Source organism: Aspergillus luchuensis, chromosome 2 (genome assembly GCF_016861625.1).
Source record: "Aspergillus luchuensis IFO 4308 DNA, chromosome 2, nearly complete sequence".
Lineage (NCBI taxonomy): Eukaryota > Fungi > Ascomycota > Eurotiomycetes > Eurotiales > Aspergillaceae > Aspergillus > Aspergillus luchuensis.
In genome coordinates, this window is record NC_054850.1 from 949913 (window position 1) to 971672 (window position 21760).

The window sequence follows — 21760 nt, forward strand, 5'->3', positions numbered from 1 at the left end:
AAGCACATACGACCACAGGGTGTGGAAAACAGGGCTTCCCGTCCGCTCAGCTGTACTTAAGCCACACGCCGGGAGATTAGTAGTTAGGTAGGTAACCACCAGCAAATCTCTTCTATTATATATCAGTGTTCACTCTTTTTTTATAATTTATTAAGCTTAGTTTCTATACCACTTTTCCTTTACTTTATTCACCTTTCTTTACCTGAACACTCAGCCTTCCCGCCTGAATCCTAATAAATCTTACCTAAATACCCTGCTTTAATTTATGAAGCTGACATAGCAATTTCTTCTAATATATTACATAAGTTAACAGGAAGAATTAACTACGCCTTAGATATATAAATTACAGAATAAAATTAACCAGAAACTGTTTACTATTTCTTTATTCATGATCTTATCTTTTAGGGAAAAACCAATAAATATACTTTAGTATTAAAATTCAAAGCTAGTTAAAGAAGCTCTCTGAATATCTCTCTCTATTAGTTCTATATAAGTAACTTATAAACTAAATTATATAACTTTATATATTAGAATTTTATATTTACCAGGCTTATCAGCGTTCCTAATATACTATAATTAAAGTTATTACTACTGTCATCCCCTTATACTTTTTAATTATTTTTTGAATCTTAATGCCAAGCATGCTAGTCTATTATAGGAAAAAATCTGAATTAATATATTTTTATAATACAGTACTATATAATACTTTTATATTATATTACTAAAACTTATATATCTTATATATATATATTATACAGACATAATCTTAGTTATAATTAGAATTATTACTACTGTTATTCTCTCTAATACTTTTTAATTATATTTTAAATCCTAATACCAAGTGTGCTAGTCTATATATAAAAAATAACTATAATATTAATATTCCAGAAATTTTAATTGTACTGTATTGAACAGTAAGATTATAAAAATAATATATTAAGTTTATATTAATAATCTACAGTAGCTGGAAGCTTCTATATTATAAATATATTAAACATAATAAAGCATATGTCTTATATCTCTTACAAACTATTAATATTTTTTTTATTTATATTAAACTATAGTTTAATCCTTTTTAACCTTACCAGATTAACCAAGACGGGTAGAATTATAATACTATACTTATCTTAGTTTATTATCTATAAACCTAATTATTTTACTGATTTTATTAGCTGTACTTCTTCTCTTATAGATATTCTTACTAAGATATTTATATAATATAAACTAATATATAATAATTTTAATACTAGGCTTCTCAGTAATATCTACTATCTTAAAAAAATAATATTTAATTTTTATTATAATAATAATATCTCTCAACTTCAGTTACCTAATCCATAGATATAAACTCTATTATATATTCTTATTCCTAGTAACTTTAATAAAGATTATATATTATCTGTATTTTATCTATTACCTGAATATATACTTAATAAACTTTATACTTCCTTATATTAATTTCAGCCTAATTATCTAGATTTCTTCTAGAAACCTGAAGAAAGGACTACAAGGTAATATAAAGAAAAATCTTATATTTATTATACTATTAAGTAAAAGGTAACTCTGAATAACTGAACTATATTAAAGAATATTAAACAGAACTTAACTATAACACCTAGTTTATACTAGACAAAGATAATACAGGATACTAAAAATATTATATATCAAAAAATATATTATAATTAATATATAAGATTAGATGATACTATAATTAAAATATCTGTAAATAAACATGGATAATCTAATCTGAATAAATATTTTAACAGTACTAATATTAATTAGAAATCTATAGAGAAACAGCTCTTAATATAAAGAAATCTGTTTTATATTAATAAGAAATTTAAACTTTTTATATCTATAAATTATATAAAGAATAGTGGCCCTCCTCTTTTACAGAATATAAATAAAAAAGAAAAATTATTAATAACTAGAAAAATACTTACAGAATAAGATATCTAGATTAATACTGAACAGGCTTCTAGATAATATCTATATTAACAGAAAGTATATTAAATAATATATTATCCTGAGTTACTCTACCGCTATAAAGAACAGTATTACTAGCTAGATTCTGTTAAAAAAAATATTATAAACTTAGAATATATTATCTGAGAAGACTTGTCAAATATATTAAGAATAAAAATATTTTAAATATATATAATAATATTCCTGATAATATCCATGAATAACTTTATATAAAAAAGACACTGCGGTTTAAAAAATAAAAGAATCCAAAGCATTCTATAAGTAAATTAATTTATTTATTAATTAATATTAATATCCTCCTCACGCAGTCATTGTAAAGCTTAATAGATAGATCTATTACAGCTGAGTAATTAAGCTCAAGTTCTAATTATATTAACTCTATTAATATTCCTGGATTCTTAGATAATATAATAAAGAAATATACTAATTAGTACTTATCACGTGTTAGCTATGAAATTTATAGAAATTATATTAAAAAAGTATATAATATAGTATTAAAAAATAGATTAGATCTTTAACAAATTTTAAAAAAAGACCCAGACTTCTTTATTAAGTAAGAGATAATAATTAATATCACATACCAGTTTATTAATAATATTAAAGATTGAGCTAACTAATACAGATATAACTAAAATTAAAATATATTAAATTAATTATATTATTCTATAATTTAACCTGTTACTAGCCTAATTAACTACTAGAATATATATATATATTATTACAGTTATCCAAGATTTATTATATAAACTAATAATAATACAGTCTTAAATAGAACTAGCAGATATATAAATAATTAATTTTTTAACAGTTCTTAATTTAATAAGAACTTAATAATCTTCTAACCACATGACTTGAGATATATTATAGAAATATTCTTGGTTAACTTCCTCTACATATCTTATATAATAGATTAGGCTTATTAATAATATCTTTATATCCTTTATATTAATACCAGTTATCTTTAGAAAAAGTCCTGAACTTCTTAAAATCTTTTTTATTATTATTTTACTAAAGTTAATCAGCAGCTAATCTTCTTCAGGTCTTAATTCAGTGTTATAATTCTGAAAAAAATATATAAAAAAATTACAAGCTAGCGGTACTTATTAAGGCCATATATAAATATATAATAATTAAGAATATATTTTTAATATTCTTTTTTTTATTAATATATAAAAATCTATATTCACAGCCTGCTGATTTAATTAATTCTGATATTATAATTATCTTGATATTCTTTAATAATTTTATATCTTAGAGTCCAGACAAGAAGAATAAAGCAAAAAATATAATCAAAGAATTTACTAATTATATTATTAAGAATTTTCTTTTTTTATATATATTGGCTATTAACCATTCTACTGTAAGAAGTACTATTTAACTTAGATAATTATAATCTAAGCTTTATCTGTCAAGATTCTATAACTGATATCTATATTATTATCTATAATATAAATATCTATGCTCTCCGGTACACTATACTATATATCTATCTTATAAAAAAGTTGCCTTGTATATAATTACTATTATTATATAATTTTTTAAAAATTTAATAAAAACAAGACTAGAAAATATTTCAAGCAGTATGGAGAAGATTACAAGAATAATAAAAAAATAAAATTAAAAAATAAATTAAATAACTATTTTCAGTTCCTGGAAGTGGCCTATATTCTATCATATTATTTTATAACAGTTTCCTCTGGAGATACAGATTTAATATATCTAATCTAAAACATACTTTATTACTCCGCTAATATAATTCTATAAAATAACTTAAAAAAGAATATACTTCGGATTTTAGATATATTTAACCCTGGTATTATTTATCTAATTAATAGTCTGAAAATTAACAGTCCTATTAACACCCTTATTTTAACACTTAACTATCATCATATATTTAGTGAATTTCAGATTTATTTTGAACCTACAGATATACTATATTAGTATAAAATTAATTTAATAGAACAAAGTTTATTTTTATGTAATCTATTCTTCCTAATTATATAGACTTTAATCCTTAGTCCTACTCATATAATTAATATACTATTACAGCGGCTTCTTGATATTTATTATACTATTATATTTATAATAAAATTTAGCGGTGCAGGTGAATATATAGAGAATATTCTTTAAAATATAAAAGAGATTAATATAAAAGCAGACAGTTCAACAAACTTAGACCATATAATAAGTTTATAACTTAATAAATAGCTTAATATATTATATATTTTTTAATTCTATTTATTTACACTAGGTTGTAAAAATAATGTAAATATTTATATTTTTTCTATATTTAAGAAATTCTAATCAGAATTAAACTAAGCTTTTTTATAATTATTCCTCCAGACATCTGTTACCAGCTTCTATATTAAAATATAATTATACACTAAAATAACTTAATATAATTTCTATTACTTATATTCTCTTATACAAGAATATTTCTTATTATATATATATTTTATTCTAAATCCACTAAAGTTTCTTCTACTACTAATTATTCTTCAGTTAGTACTATTTAGTATACTTCACTATACTCTACCACAATTTTTTAAATATATAACTGATAGCTATAGTTTCTGTCTTTATAAATCTATATTATATTATTACTCAAGTTCTCTTTACTAATTATCTTTGATTTTTCTATTTCACTAATATTCTTTTTATTTTCTATAATAATAGCCTTTCGCGCCAGCGCTCTTTTATTTTTATTATCTCAACTTTAATTTCAATCTCAGCAGAAAAGATAAAATTAAGTATTTTTTTAAAATATTAAATCTCTGCTAATTTAAGATTAATATTCTATTTCTTTATCTATTATTTTTTAATTAAGTTAATTATCTTATACTCTTATCATTATCTCCACTGGTTAAATTCTATTATATTTTCTATTATTAAAGATAAGATATAAGATTATTATATTTTCTTTATAACTCTTTTCTTCAGGAGATATTCTTTTTTTTCTTTAATATTATCTTTCTCAATATAAAGTTTAATAAAATCTTTTTTTATATTATACAGTAATATTTTTAATCTCTCATATTTAAAAGTAAACTGCCAAAGTCGTTTTTTAAGCTCTGTTATTTTTTAACTCTTAATTTTCCCAGGAAATATTACTAAGTAATATAGCTTATTATATTCTTAGTATTTATAAATATCAGATAACTCCTTGTAAGCTTTATTAAGCTATTTTTAGCTATATTAATAACAAGACACGCGAGCCCTAAGAGGCCAGAAAAGTAGGTAATAAATAATAATAAATCTTACTAATTAAAAATTAACTATTATATTAGGTTTATTCTTCTATTTATCTAGATATCTGATTAAAGCTAGATATTTATATACTAATTTAACAGTAGCCGGCTGTGTATTATAGAATATTCTGAGAATTTTATAATAATTATACCCAACACTTATAGATAACATGTAAAAGCTAATTTAATATAAATCTAAATAAATAATAATTAAATATTAATAAACAGGAATAGTCTGATCCACAAAATAATAAAGCTTGATAGCTGAAGATTCACTAACTATAAAATAAAAAGAAGATAATATTTAGAAAAGTATTATATTTTTAGACTGTTATTATTCTATTAAAAGCTAAGACTGGAAGTATTTATCTACTTATTCTTTACTTTATTCTTACTGAGCTTATTATAAAGCTATACAGTATAATTTTATATACCTATACCAGTATAATAAGTATATTACATGTATTATAACTGATCCAAAATCTAATCTAAAAAGACTTAGCACTAGAGCCCAGAAAAAAAGAAAAAATATAAGTATTTACACTGTTTTTATAACCAGTTATATATAATTTTTTATTTTCCTGTTATATATATTTTTATTTATACTAGATATTCCGTACAGCTGATTACAAAACTAGTGTAATTATTTATATTTTTTAAATTTCTAAAATATATCTAAAACCACAGTAGAGGCCATTGTATTAAATAATAGTTAATTATATTTTAAATAACTCAGTATATTTTATGTAGCCTGTAACTTATATATAAGCATATTTTTTTACTATAGAGAACATACCCCAGGAGTCCACCAAAGATTCTTTCTAGAAGATCTTATTAATTATTCTCTATAATATAAATAGCTTCTAATCTAGCTTTATTAAAACTAGAATTTATACAAGATATAATTTATTAAGATAAGTATACTTAGCAACACTTGGCTATATTCCTACTAATTTATCTCTATTAATTTAAATTATAGCTATAAAAATTATATAATTTTATATAACAGCTCTTTAATAAGCCAATTATTTTATACTACATAGATATTATGGCAGGATAATATCGGCTGTTTATTAATATAGAGCTGTATAATAAAACTATTCAGATATATATATTTAATATAACTTATTAATAAGCTAAATTAATATAAAGTATTTAACAGATACTATAGTTGCTGTATCTTATACCATTATATTTATTATACAATAAAGAAGATAATATTATATATATTTAAATTATTCCTGGTTTTTCTATTCTTTTTATTATACTAATTTCAGGATTCTAAAATTCTGATATTCTTAAAGTACTGTATTTTAATCTTTCTTATCCTGCTATATTTTGAAATCAGATCTCTACTTCTTTCAGTTACTTATCAGTATATATAATTATAATATTTTTCTACTGGGTAACTGACAAAGACTCTATTATTATATTTAAACCGGAATAAGATTTTATTGCAGGAAATACTTTTTTCTGAGTAATATTGGATTCTTTTATACAAGATAATACTATAGAGCTCGTGAAATATATCCAGCAATATCTGAACTAGAAAAACAGATATCTGATACTATTTATTTTTATATATCTTGATTTTAACATAGCCAAAACTAAAATATTACACCGAATAAATAATGGCAAGAAGAGTATTATTCTCTAGAAAATCTGCTTAGATAAAGATAATAATCTTAAATAAGTAATAATATATAATTTAAAAAGAGAACTGGAATTTTAGATTTAAGATAATATATTTTATAATATTAAATACAAAGCCCTGTTTATACATAAAATCCTATGAAATTATATTATTAGAGATAAAAGGTACACGAATCAGTAAGAAAATAAATAATTATTATTTATTTATAAAATTTTAACCATCATGGCTAATTTATTTAAACAGAGTAGACTAGTAGAAAATAATTTTATATTAACTATTTCTTTCACTGAAAAATATAATAATCTATGTACTATAGTTATGGATTTATTATTTATTATCTTTATTCTGAAATAATTCAGACAGGTTTAGGACGGGATTAGAGTTCAAATTAAAAATAATTATTATAATAGCCGTAGAAAAGAAGCAAAAGAAAAAGAGGAAAATAGAAGTTAATAATAAGCTATTTTTTACTTTAGGATTTATTTTTGTAGTATAACTATATCAGTTATTATAAATAAGACTATTTCTAATATAGACTGGATTAACTAGTATAGCTCTATTAATAAAGCCATTAAAAATTACTAAATTATTTTAGAATACTACTGAGAAACTTAATATAAGAATTTTTATTCTATTTATTAATTTATCTAAGAATATATTCTGTACCAGGGCAGTAATCCTTATAAGCTAAAAAAATATCATCACCTGTGAATCACCTGTATAAGATATTATAAATATTTTTTATAGTAATATCTTTTTTCATTATTTTATCTATTATTTATAAAAATATAGCTTTTCTGTGGTCTTTCTAAATACAGTTTAAACTTAAGAATTTTAGAAAGAAAAAGTATATAAACATTTATACTATTTTTACAATCAGTTATAAATCAGAATACAAAAACTTTAATATTAATAATGGACTAGCTATTATTCTTAAAACCTGTACTTTTTTTAATTATAATAAAGAAGTCTAGTTAATAAAATATCCAGAATATCATAGAAGAAGCTATTATTTATATTACTCTATATAAGCTATATATATTAGGACTAATCTAATAGTAATCTGTAGAGTCCTTCCTATTTTCTCTAACTACTAATAATCTTGATAAATGTATCATCAATATTTACTTAATATTACTAAGTATAGAAAAATATAAGTTTAATAACAGTATATCTTAGTAATAAGAATCACGGGATTCTTTTATATTAAATACAGGTATCGCAACTCTGCTAATAAATTCTAGATAGTTTTATTAAATCTCTGTTATATTTTAAAGCCAAGAATTAATTAAATTAAAATAAATACAAAAATTATATGGCCAGAAGAAAGGTGCTTTGAAATTATAACCAGAAAAAAAATAATTAAAAAAAAAATATAGTTTATTATTATTTAATAGTATTTTATAATAATACTGATTGATTTAACTACTATTAAAAGAACAATTTACTATGCATATCTAATTAGTCTACAAAAAACAGAAAGCTAATTATTTAATCTAATTACTAAATCAAAACCTGAGAAACAACCGGGGGAATTATTATTTGACTTATTAGATCTTTTAGAGAGAAGGGTATTTACTATTATAAAATCAGAAAATATAGAATAATAATAATTACTTTATTATACTATACATAACTATCAGATCAAAGTAATTTAATATTTATTTAATAGTAAACAGATATATCTACCCTAATAGTTAATATCTTTTGGCTAGCTCTGAGAAGATTCAATAAATATATATAAAAATAGCAAGATTATCTTATAAATAATTATTTCTATATTATAACTTTTTAATAGTCAGACCAGCATGCTGGAAATATTTTTTTATACTTTATTTTTTTACTTCTACAACATCAATATATTATTTAAAAAAAATATTAAATTTTTATTCTGGATTATCTTCATATATATTCCAGTGCTATTAAATAAAGACTTTTAACTTAGCAAAGAACTCTTTAATTAGATTTAGATTCAGTAAATATAATAATAAATATACTAATTTAATCCCTGCTTTTAAGTATATTTAATTAATCTACTCAAAATAATAAAAAGATATATTATTTATAACTATAACAGACCTTAATTCTGGTTATTTTTTATATTAAAGAAACAGCTTCTTAATAAAATCCTTAAAAACTAAAATATCAGTTATATCTTGAAAGATATAAGACAGAATAATACTGTCTTGAGAATATATAAATAATATTTAATACTACTAATTATAATGAAATTTAGATACTTAAATAGAAATTATACTTAAAAGAGACCAGCCCGTTCATTAAAAATTAATTTATTTATTATATCCAGATTCATCCATATATACAAACTGATAGAAATAAAAATCTAAAATTAAATAGAAATATATATCCTGCAAATCTGAATTTTATTTCTTTATTTTCTGCTGAGTTATTTTTTTAGACCAATCTTTAGAAGACAGAGCCCGCCTGATACTAGATATAATTATATATATTTAGAACTTATCCCATAGAAAGATAGCTATTTTATTAAGATATAGATCAGGCTTTTTAAAAAGATGATTATAAAGAACTTCCAGTATTATTAGTAAAATGCTTCATAGGTATTTATCTTTATTTAAAAAGACTTTACTACTGCTGAATAGCCGGAGATTTAACTAAATCTTAGGAATTATATATATGCTGTAGTTAGCAGCTTCAGTTATCTAAGTATTAATAAATAATAAATTATACTTAATTATATTATAAATAATTTAATATTATAAAGACACCAGGTTAGGTACTATCATATCTCTATAATAAGATTAATTATCAGGAGATTATCTGCAGGAAATATTATAATAGAATAACTAAGATTATATCTATATAATATATACATATAAGATACATGAGCTTTAATAATATAATATAGAAATATTATATAATACTATATTATAAAAATACATTAATCCAGATTCTTTTTTATAATAAACTAGCGTGCTTGGCATTAGAATTCAAAAAATAATTAAAAAATATAAAAGAATGACAGCAGTAATAACTCTAACTATAATCTATATCTTGAGTTCAGTAACTACTGTTAACACATAATCCTGTATCTTATAGTAACTCTTTAACTTTATTATTATTTAAAGAATTTTTATTTCTTTCTAAATACTATCTAAAAGACAAGTATCTATCGCTTTACTCTGAGATCAGATAAGAGTAATATTATTAACTATATTTATAATATAAGTAATATTCTCTATAATCAGCTGCAAGCTGTTTAATTTATCCCAGATCTTCTGTACCAACAGTTACTCCCCAAATTTTCTTAACTAATATAATTATATTATTCAGAAAGACTTCTAAGAATTAAGCTGGTAATTCAGTATATTTAATATTATTAAATTCCAGCAGTACTGGGGCCTCAGCTATAATTTAATTAGAATATTCAGAATAGATTATAGCAGAATATCTGATACTGTAATATTTACTATATTAGTAATTATTTAATTCAAAGTAATAATAAGGAGAAAAGGCAACAGAAATATTAAATTAAAACTGGGATTTTAAAATATATAAATTTTATTAAAAGAAGTATAGTTACTTCAAAGTATTAGAGTATTTATTCTTTTAATTTAATAATTTAGATCTCACATATACTTTATAAAGCTATAATATATATATTCTTTTTCTATAATATATACTTTAATATATAATATATATATTTAATATAAAAACATACTCTATAGCCTGAGTATTAGTATAACTTTACTCTTCTAAGACTATATCAATAACTTATTAGCTTAAGAAAAATATACTAAAAAAAACCTGTGAACATTTCTCTTTTATTATCTTTATTTATTAAGTATTAATAATATATAACTATTTAATAAATATATTATAAATAATAATTAGAATTAACTATAAATACAAAGAGCGCTTTGCAGAGAAATAAATTTAATTAGATAAAAATATTAGTAATCTATATTATAGCTAGGTCTGTCTAACTACTTTATCAGGAATATATAATTTATATTAATAACTACTTATAAGAGCTTATTGTACTATTTATCCTGATCTAATTTATCTAGTATATACTTAATAAAATTAAATACAGATTTTTAATCTTAGTATTTTAGAGGGCAGTCACTCTATTTTTATATAATAAGCTAAAAAAAATCAGGATTCTGTAATTATTAGTCTAATCTATTATTAAAAAATAGTATTCTAAGTCTTATTATTTCTTTTTATTAGAGAATTTAATCAGTAGCCCGCATAGCTGAGTCCTATAGAAATTTATTATTACTATAATCCAAGTTTTTAAGTACAATACATAGCATGGTTTTTGAACTGTATAAAAATATAATATTAAAAGAATTATATAAATTACTTTCAAACTTAAATTTAAATAAAATCACATAATCTAGATAATAATTCTATTAAATCTAGTTATAGAGTTAAAGAAAGCCTGCTTAATATATATTTTTTATACTAGTTAAAGTTAAGAAGCTTTTATCAGAGATAACTCTGAAATACTCCAGCCAGTAATATAAAATATATATAAAGAATTTACTAAAACCATACTTAGTCAGATTATAATAAATTATACTTTCTTTCTAAGTTTTCTAGTTATAGTAGAAATTGTAGTCAGCTGACTCTTTATTATTCTTAAAAAAATTATTATCTTAAAATAATTTTATGATTATTATTTACTTCTAGAAAAAAAGATCTCTATTATTAATATTATTTAAGAGAAGATATTTAAGATATATATCCAGTATAAATATATTCAGAGTTCTAAAGCACCGGGTTAAGATCAGTTAATTAGATTCTATCAGAAAAATGCCTTATATAAAAAATAGATTAAATAATTATTTTTTTAATATAAATTTCTTTATTAACTAATATATAAGTTAGATTTAGCATCTCTTCATGTTACTTATATTAATATAAGTAATAAATAAATAAATTAGACTTATAATTCTTTTATAATCTACCAGACTTGCAAGAATATCTACTATAATAATATAAGCTAGATCTAATATTACAGCCTATATTAATTTTAGTAAGTTAAGAGATTTATAAGTAATGGTAAGAAGCTTTAATACTATACTTATAAGTTCTTAATTCTTAGGTTTATCAGAAATGTAACAGAAAAGTAATATTTTATAGAAATCTGAAAACTGTCTTGATAATAACATATTCTTTAAAAATTATTATATAAAATTAATTACTCTGATTTTATAAACTTTAATAAATTTTATTATTATTTTTATTTATATAGCACTCCCTTGTGCTGAATAAGATAATTTTTTTTAGATAAATATCTTGATATCTATTAATAAATATAAGAACTAGTCTTAAACTAATCTTTTAACTATAATTATATCTCTCTCAGTATTTATATCTAGTTTTATAATAACTATTTTACCTAGCTGCTCTAATATCTTCTGTTTAAAATAACTAAAAAGCAAAATTCTCAGAGATAAGATTTTTCCTGATAATATTTCCAGTAAATATAGAAAATTATTTTAAGATATTCAATTATATTTATCCAGGTTATTAATCACAAAGAAAATAAAGTAATCAGTTATTTTAAGCAGTCTTTTTATATATTTCTCTAATATCTTAAGACTTATTACTAGGTTAAATGTTCTAGATATCTGAGTCTTTTTATATTATTTAAAAAAAAGCTTTTTCAAGCCTGGAAACTGCTTCAGAAGTAATAGAATCAGTACTAAAACTATATAGATAGTTCTCTCTATATTATTATTCTGATAATAATAATAGTATATCTTAGACTCGGGCAAATAGTATCTAATTTTCTCTCTTATTATATTTATAAAATATAATATAATAACAGTCTTTCCATATTCTATATTACCAAGAATAACCAGTTGCTTAATATCAAATACTATATACTAATTAATAAAATTAGGATTTTCAAGTAATTATTTGCAAGCTGCATTAGCTCGGAGATCTTAAAAATAAATATAGTATTAGCTTTAATAACTTATCTAGCTGTTTTCTAACTACTTAAAAACTTTAGTCTAATAAATATCTACTTAACAAGTCTAATTATATAACTTACTCTTATAGTTATAAAATATTGCTTTAATATTCTTTATAATTTCCTATATTATTTTCTGTATAAGGTTCCGGAGAATATCAGAATACTTCAGAAATTCTTAAATAATATTCAGAAGATAATCAGTTTCTAGAACTATTTTAATTATTAACTTTATTTCTTTCTAACTCAGTATTTTATAAGCAACTTTATAGAATTTAAACAGCTTCTGGTACACCATGACAAGCACCTGAATAAATTAAATAGATTTTATATAAAATAATAACAGTAATATCTTGTAGATATCTTTTCTATTAATTTTCTAACTAAGTATATCATAGTTATTAATATAAAAAAATTTCTCCAGTATATCTGTAATCTATCTTGTAAAATCTAAATCAGCAGTTATAAAACTTATAATAATCTATATCTGTATCAGCACGGAAAATCATATCTACTGGAGCAGGTATATATATATAATAATTTATTACAGTTATACTTTTGATTAAATTAATAACTGTTATTACTGTTAGTTCAATATTTACTAAAAAGATTACTAAATCCAGTAATAATTTAAATCTCTTAAAAAATATCTGTAAGAACTGTAATTATTTTATTTCTCTATTAAAAACAGATTTATAAACTATTTCCTACTCTAATTATTCCAGCTCTATAAATAGTTATATAACACTTTTTTCTTTCAAGATAATAATATTTATTTTATCTTAAAAATTTACTACTGCTTTATTATAAGCTATACTCTAAAAATCTAAAGAACTAATAACACTGTTAAGTTTATTATCTGGATTTAATTAATTTTTTATTAAATTTTACTCAGTAATATCTTCTTACAGAGATCTTAATCTTATATAATCCAGTCTATCCTTCTTTATATACTTTAAGATTTCCAAGGTATTATTAGTTAAAATAAGAAATAATTAATTAATATTACTAGTCTTAAATAAAATAAATTATAGTAGACTACTTACCTGGTTAACCCAATCTAACTGATAAAATATAATATTTATTTAATTAAAACTCTTAAGTCTTCTAGAGTATCCTATAATAAATAAGAATAAATCTTATCTATAATATTATAAAACAAGCTTCAAGATTTATTCTAAAATCTATCTAACCGCTGATATAATTTATATTAAAATTAATCTTTATCAGTTAATAGATATACCATTATCCGATAATTAGTATATAAAAAAATATAAGAATTTAGATAATATAATTATTTCTTTATTAAAGTAACTGGGCTCCCAGTAACTAGAATTAATTTAATTTAATTTAAAACTGATTTTATTCCTTACCATAAACAAGACTTTTCTGACTAAATTTATAGTTAGACTGTAGACCAATACCCATAATCTTCCATTTATAATCTTTAAATTTAAATAATATTTTATATAAAAAATCTTCCAGTTTAAGTAATTTAAACTACCAGTTTAAATTATTTATACTCACAAACTGCTTAATATCCTGAGATTTCTAAGAATTAAGTCTTTTTTTTTATATAATTAAATCTAATTCCGAAAACATTGGTTTACATGGTCGAATAAATACTAATAAAATAACTAAATAAAATACTTTGGGTATTACTGTAGTATAGTAATAATTCAGTAATAATAAAATATATTAGAATTATATTTTTAATTAACTAGTTAGTTATAAAATATTTGTCCTAGTATAGGGAATCTTTTATTATAAATTACTCTAGGAGCAGTCAGAATTATTTACTTATATCTATAGTTTACAGTATCTAAAAGCTGAGAATAATATAATAATATTAAATAAGTTATTTTTCCTAACAGGACTTGGATCAGGCCTGATTTTAATACTAGATTTATATTTTTATAAGTATATAGTAGCCCCGCTCTTCTTATATAATAATTCTTATCTCTTTCTACTACTTGGATATAGAAATACTAAAATATAATTAATATTTTCTTTTTCTCTATCACCTACTTTCTAGATCCTATATAAGTAGTATATTTAGAAATACTATATATTATATAAATGCTAATAGAACTTCTAGCTAAATTATTTTTAAGCTGTAATTAGTTATTTCCAGCTTTATTATTTCTTATAAATATATTATAATAAAAACACCCAGAGATATAATTATAAGATTATTTAGATCTCTAAACCAACTACTATTAAAAGATAATATATTACTTAATATCTCCAGGAAAGAAAAGAGACATTATATCTAAATATAAGCCTGAAAATAACTAGATACAAGTATCAAATTACTTATTTAATATAATATATTACTAGTAAAGATATTAAATCTTTTCTATAATATCAGATACAAGATCAGAAAATATTTATTTTCAATTAATAAACTCAGCTTATAATAGCTTTTTCAGCCTCTTTATTAAATTTTATTATATTATTTATAGAAAAATACTTGCTATGTAATATCTACTTTTCTTTTTCCAGAATCTAGATTATCTGATAAAGACTTTTATACCAGAAAAATCTTACCAATAACTAGTATTACTATATATTAATTAAAAAGTCTTTATAGAGGCAAGGGCTGTTCTCTATAATATAAATAAATTTATTCTTAAAAATATTTTTAAATACTAAGATAATTTTCTAGATTTTTTTCTTACTTATATCAGGCCTGTGAATACAGGTTTTCTGTTATATTTATATATAAACTTTCTAGTTATTAAGAGTATAGATAATATATCAAATAATATTTAATTTAAAGAAAATAGCTTATAAAGCTTGTGACTCCTTTAAGATAAGTATATTAATCTAAAAATATTAAAAATCTTTATTTACAGCCAGGTTTCTTATCTGATTATTAAAAAAGAGATTAGTAATTACTTCTTCCAGAGTATATTTCTGAGTATTAATATATAATTTAAAGCTATTACTTCTCTGAATAAAATTATTATTAAGTTTTATAGTAAATCTCTAGTCTCTTTAACCACAGAATTTATGAAGTAACTAGGCTGGATTATATTACTTAGTAATAGATAAACTTATTATAATATAATCACTATAGTACAGCAGATATCTCTACTCAGAAATAAAAAGTAAAAGATTAAATCTAAAAATAGTGTAAATCACTCAGGTTCTAATTATATATTTAATAATTAATCTTTTATATAGATACTATTGGTCTAGCTTATATTCAACTGGCACTTAATTAACTGTAGTATTTAGAATTATATATACTAAGACTTTTGAATAAATAACTTATTAATTATTTTCTTAAATTTATATATTTTATATATATATCCTTTTTTTTTCTATATAATAATCTAGAGAGAAGTAAAGCTAGAAAGATATCAGAATACAAGATAATAAATATAAGAAATTAATAACTATCTTTACAGTATTATATACAGTCTATAAATTTAAGATTAATATACCTAGAAATATAGTAGCTAGAGATTTTAGAGTATTATATTAATATATACTTACTCTTTATAGACTTATTTAGAATATAATAAATAGATAAGCTAGATAAATATATATTACTACTATCCTATACTCTAGATAATATAATATTAATATAAATACTAGCTCAGCCTTGTATGGGATAAGAGAATTAATAAATATAAATATTTTTTTAAAGTCCCAGATTATGGGTCAGTCTGTATTTTATCTTAGTATATATCTTTTAAATCTAAGAACCTGTCAGCGCTTCTATATTAATATTATTAAAAAATATTATTATCTGGGCCTTCTACTATTATAAATTCTATTTTTAAGAAAATTTAGACTTAGTTTCTCTACTATAGTCAAATCTCTGAAGCTATTAGAGGATTACTAACTTTATTATATTTATTTTCTAGATTAAGTTTTGGTAAGCAGCAGCTCTGTAGTTAAATTAGTAAATAATCTAAAATTTCTCAGATAATTTAATCAATATTAATACTCTCAGAAATACAGAAAATAATAATAATATTATCTTTTATAATTTATAATATTCTGATAACAGTATTAATATATTACAGTATAAACTCTACCAAAGAAGATAAATTAATAATAGACTAGAAAATCTAATTAATCTTAATACAGTTTCTATAGTAATAAATAATATAACTAAGCTTATTATCTTCTTACTAGTAAGTCTGGCCCAGACTGAGCTTATACCAGATAATAAGAAATAGAAATATTTTTAAAATAATATATTACTAAAAAAAGATGCAGGCCAGTCCCTAGAAATATACTATAAATATAAGATATATTATTATAAGATAATAAACCTGATGCTAGACTATAGCCCTACTTACTGTTATAATTACTTTAATAACTTCTTCCACAACTTTGTTCTCAGATAAGCTAGAAGAAAACAAGTATTAGTATATAAGTATCTGACAGACTGATAATATAAGTTATTATATTTTTATTATATAGAGTACTTCCCGGGCAGTATACAGATTCTGAAAATTATAATTATTTTAAAAATTTTTATGTTCTACTAAGTTACTAGAAACTAGAAAAATTATATTATTTTATTAATAATTACATAGTACAGGGTATCAGATTAAGAATATTCTGATTCTAAATACTCTTTATAAACTTTTATTTTTTCCAGGCTTATTATTATTAGTATACTGTTATATATTGTCACCAGTTATATTATATATATATATCAGAGAATATAATTTATAATATAACCTGTGAAGACCAGAATTAGCCTGTAAGTATCTAGCCAGTCAGCAGTATAAAATATTATAATATTTTATAGAAAGTATTTCTCTACCTGTTATACACTAAGAATAAGATTATCTTATTAAATTCTATATTACTCTGTACTGCTCGGGACCTGAAAACTTTTATTATTTTATATAAATATATAATATAAGATATCTAAATAAAGATACTATAACTTTTTAATATTATTTTTTTTATAATATTTTTTCTGAATGCCGCTTTCTACGCAACAGATATCTTAATATCTCTGTATCTATTAATATTTTTTTTTATTATAAATATTTTAATAACTAATACCAAAGTAAGTTAGATAACAGGTATCTTATAGCTATATAAGAGCTTTATAACCAGCTTTATACTGGAATATACAGTATATAATCAAGATTATAATATAAAAAAATAGAATAATTATTATACTAATCCTTATTCTCTGTTATTAGTACTATTAGAAGATATAAAATAATATCAGAATTACCTGAAAACATCCATATAATTACATTTTATAATATATTAGTAAGAATATATAATGTTATAAATATAATCTATATTATAGATTATATTAATAAACTTTGCCTCTCTTTCACTAGGAGCCTTATATACTAAAATACTAATATAAGTAATAAGTTATCTATGACCCTTGCGTGTCTAGGACCAAAATAATAGATAAAATAAATATATATAAAGTAGTAATATTTTTGTAGTTATATTATTTTTTCAAATTTCTTAGAAAATATAGATAATATCTTCTTATTAACACAATTAGTTTTATAGCATATATATAGAGAATTAATAGAAGCATTAAAAAAATTAATTTACTTAGTATTATTAATAATAATTCCTCCTATTTCACCTAGTTCTACTTATTATATCTAATAACTATATTTATACTATTCTACTTAGAATCCAAGCTGTTCAGGCTCACCTGAAAATAATAAATTAAGAAATCTATAATATACTAAATTCTTACAAGTTATATTCTTCAATAAGTAATTATCTGATAAATAATTCTGGTTCAGTACTTTATAACTATTATTATAAAATTTTTATAAGTCAATACAATAGACTTCGGTTTATATAAATAAGTAATAAAATAAGATTAGCTAGAAATCATTAACTGTTTTTTTTATTCATAACCTCAAATTTTAATAAAAACATAAATATACTTTAGTAATAAAATTTAAAACTGGCTGAAGAAGCTCTCTAATATCTCTTTATTAATTCTTAAGTAACTTATTTATTAACTATATCATATAATTTCATATACCAGAACTTTATATTTATTAGATTTATCAATATTCCTAATATATTAGCCTACATCTTTAATTCAATAATTACTGTTAGTACTCTGTGTCTTATAGCATAGTTCCTTAGTTTTTTATTATTATTAAAAATTTTTTAGTCTTTTCTTAGATATTAATTAATAAATAAGCATCCATTGCTTCATACTGAGATTAATTATAAATTCTTATAAAGAATAAATAAAAAGATTTATATTTACTTATAAACTATACTACTACCTGACTACACCAGGAGGAACTTAGGAATTACTTTTTAAAAATTTATTATATACTTAGTCTTTCTCTCTTTCTCTTATTAGTACTATTACTTCTTGTAAATATTGTTTAGATATCTTTTCTATCTATATAATATTCTTATAACTGGATAATTTAATAAGTTTAAGATTAGTTCTCTGTATTAAATATATAAAATATAATAAATAATATAGATATTAACAGCTTACTAATCTAGCCCATTTAAACAACAACTAATTAATACTAGAGACTTAAAATAGTCAGTATTAGTATATTTTAAAATCATAAATTTTCTATAATTTATAAAGCTCAATCTTTATACACCTGATAGATCATTTCTGATTAACATTTATTTATTATATAGAATATAATTTTTTTAAAGAGAATTCCAGTATTATATATTCTGAATATAAATTATTTTAACTTTTTTTCTTTAAGCAAGCCGCAGACAAGCCTGGAGTAATATAAAAATCTGAAAAGTATAATTATAATTATCAGAATAAATAAATTATATTTAGCACAATTTAATTATCCAAGAATATTAGTTAATAATTAGTTAAGTTTTTTATTACTAGATAAGTAAATAAATAAGAATATTATTACGGATGTGCCATTCTGTACTAATAATTGTATTCCAGAATTTAATACTGTAAATTAATTTACAGAATACTATTATAAGTTTAGATTAGAAAGGCTACTAAGCTGACAGAATTAAGATAGTTTAATAAACTATTAGATTTAGAGCCCCTGAGCTCATATTAATAACTAGTAAAGATAAGTAATTATCTATTATATTAATCACTGCTTACAGCAGTATATAACTATATAAATTATAAATTCTATTATACTGCTTAGTCTTATCTAATATTTATAGTCAGTATATATAAGACAGAGTTATAGAGGCTCTATTATTCAGTATTAATAAATATAAGTACATGCCTGAGTAAACTATATTTATCTAGAAAATAAATTATTAAATATAATAAGAGCAGGTAATAAAAGTAATATTATTAATTATATTTCTAATACAGATAATATCTTCTATAATCTGTTATAAGCTTTTTAATTTATCTAGAATCTTTTATACTGATAGTTACTCCCGGGTTTTCTTAGCTAGTATAATTATATTATTTAGAAAGACTTTTATCAAGCTCCAGCAGTGCTGGGGCCTCGGCTATAATATAATTAAAATACTTAAGATAGATCAGGACTGGATACTTAATACTATAATATCTATTATATTTGAGTGTTATTAGCAGACTTGCAGCGAGATAATAACTGCTAGTTTATATTAACTAAATCTAATTAAAATTATTACTTTGCTATCCCAACAGTAGATTTTAGAGAAAAAAAAAAGAAAGATATATAATAAATAAAAGACTGGACAAGATATATTATATAAAATAATACTACTTATTTTAAACTGTATATACACCAGGACTCTTATTTCAGTAAAGAATATTAAAAGATTTAGTAAAATATTACTAGAGATAATAGAAAGAAGTTAAGCTAGACACAGAAATATAAAAAAATCAAGAATAAGAAAAGATATTATAAAGTTTTATTTAATATATTTTATAAAGTATATTTCTAAGTAGCAGACATGATTTATAATATAACTGTAAATTCTTAGGACTGAAGCTTTATAAAGAACAGAAAAAAATAAAATATAATATCTGAATTAATATTCTGCTTATACAGCTGATAATTTTCTTCTAAATTTATTAAATAACTAAGTATTCACAGTACTTCTAGGTATCTTCTGCTTAAATATATACTCTGAAGAAGCCCAGTAAATAAATAAAAATTATATAAATAATAAAATTTCTATAATTGGTTTAGTATAAACCAAGGCAAGAAAAGAAGATAATTATTAGTATTAATTAATTTAACTTTAGATATAAAGCTGGTTTAGTAGCTGAGTATTCCTCTGCTACTTAACAAATATTATTCTACTATTTATTCAAAGCTGTTAAAGAGTTACTGCTACTCTTTTTTACTATTTTAATAATAAGTTTCTGAAAGAGGGAAAGAGCTACTGCTGTAAACTTTATTATTAATATTTCCAGTTTCTCCAGCTCTGTATAGTAGAGTTTATTAAAAAATATAATTTAAATATTAAAATCTTGCAAACAGACAACTTCTGGATTTCTATAGAAATTTCAGAAATATACAGCTAGAGCTTTAAGTTAGCAATAAATAAGAGTAATCAGGTTATCTTTTAAAAGAACTGCTTTTATTAGATTTATAATAAATTAAATATTAATATTATATTTTATATATTACTAATTATAAATATATTTATATATATAATACACCGCTCCGGACAGAAAGAAGTCTGCAGTAAATTTCTTTAAAGTCTTTAAAATATTAGAATATATAGTGGATGGATAGGAAGCAGAAAAATAATATATTTATTAAATCTAGATATTTCTTAAACTTGTTCAAGTATTTTTTAAGATAATAATATAGAATTATGTTTAGCCTATTATACTTAGACTTAAGTATCTTAATAATAAATAATAAATAATTTCTTACTTCTTACATCCAGTTCTTAAATTAAATAAGAAAAAAGTATCTTTTACTCTCATTAATTAATTATTATATAATTGTGTTAGTATCAGAATCC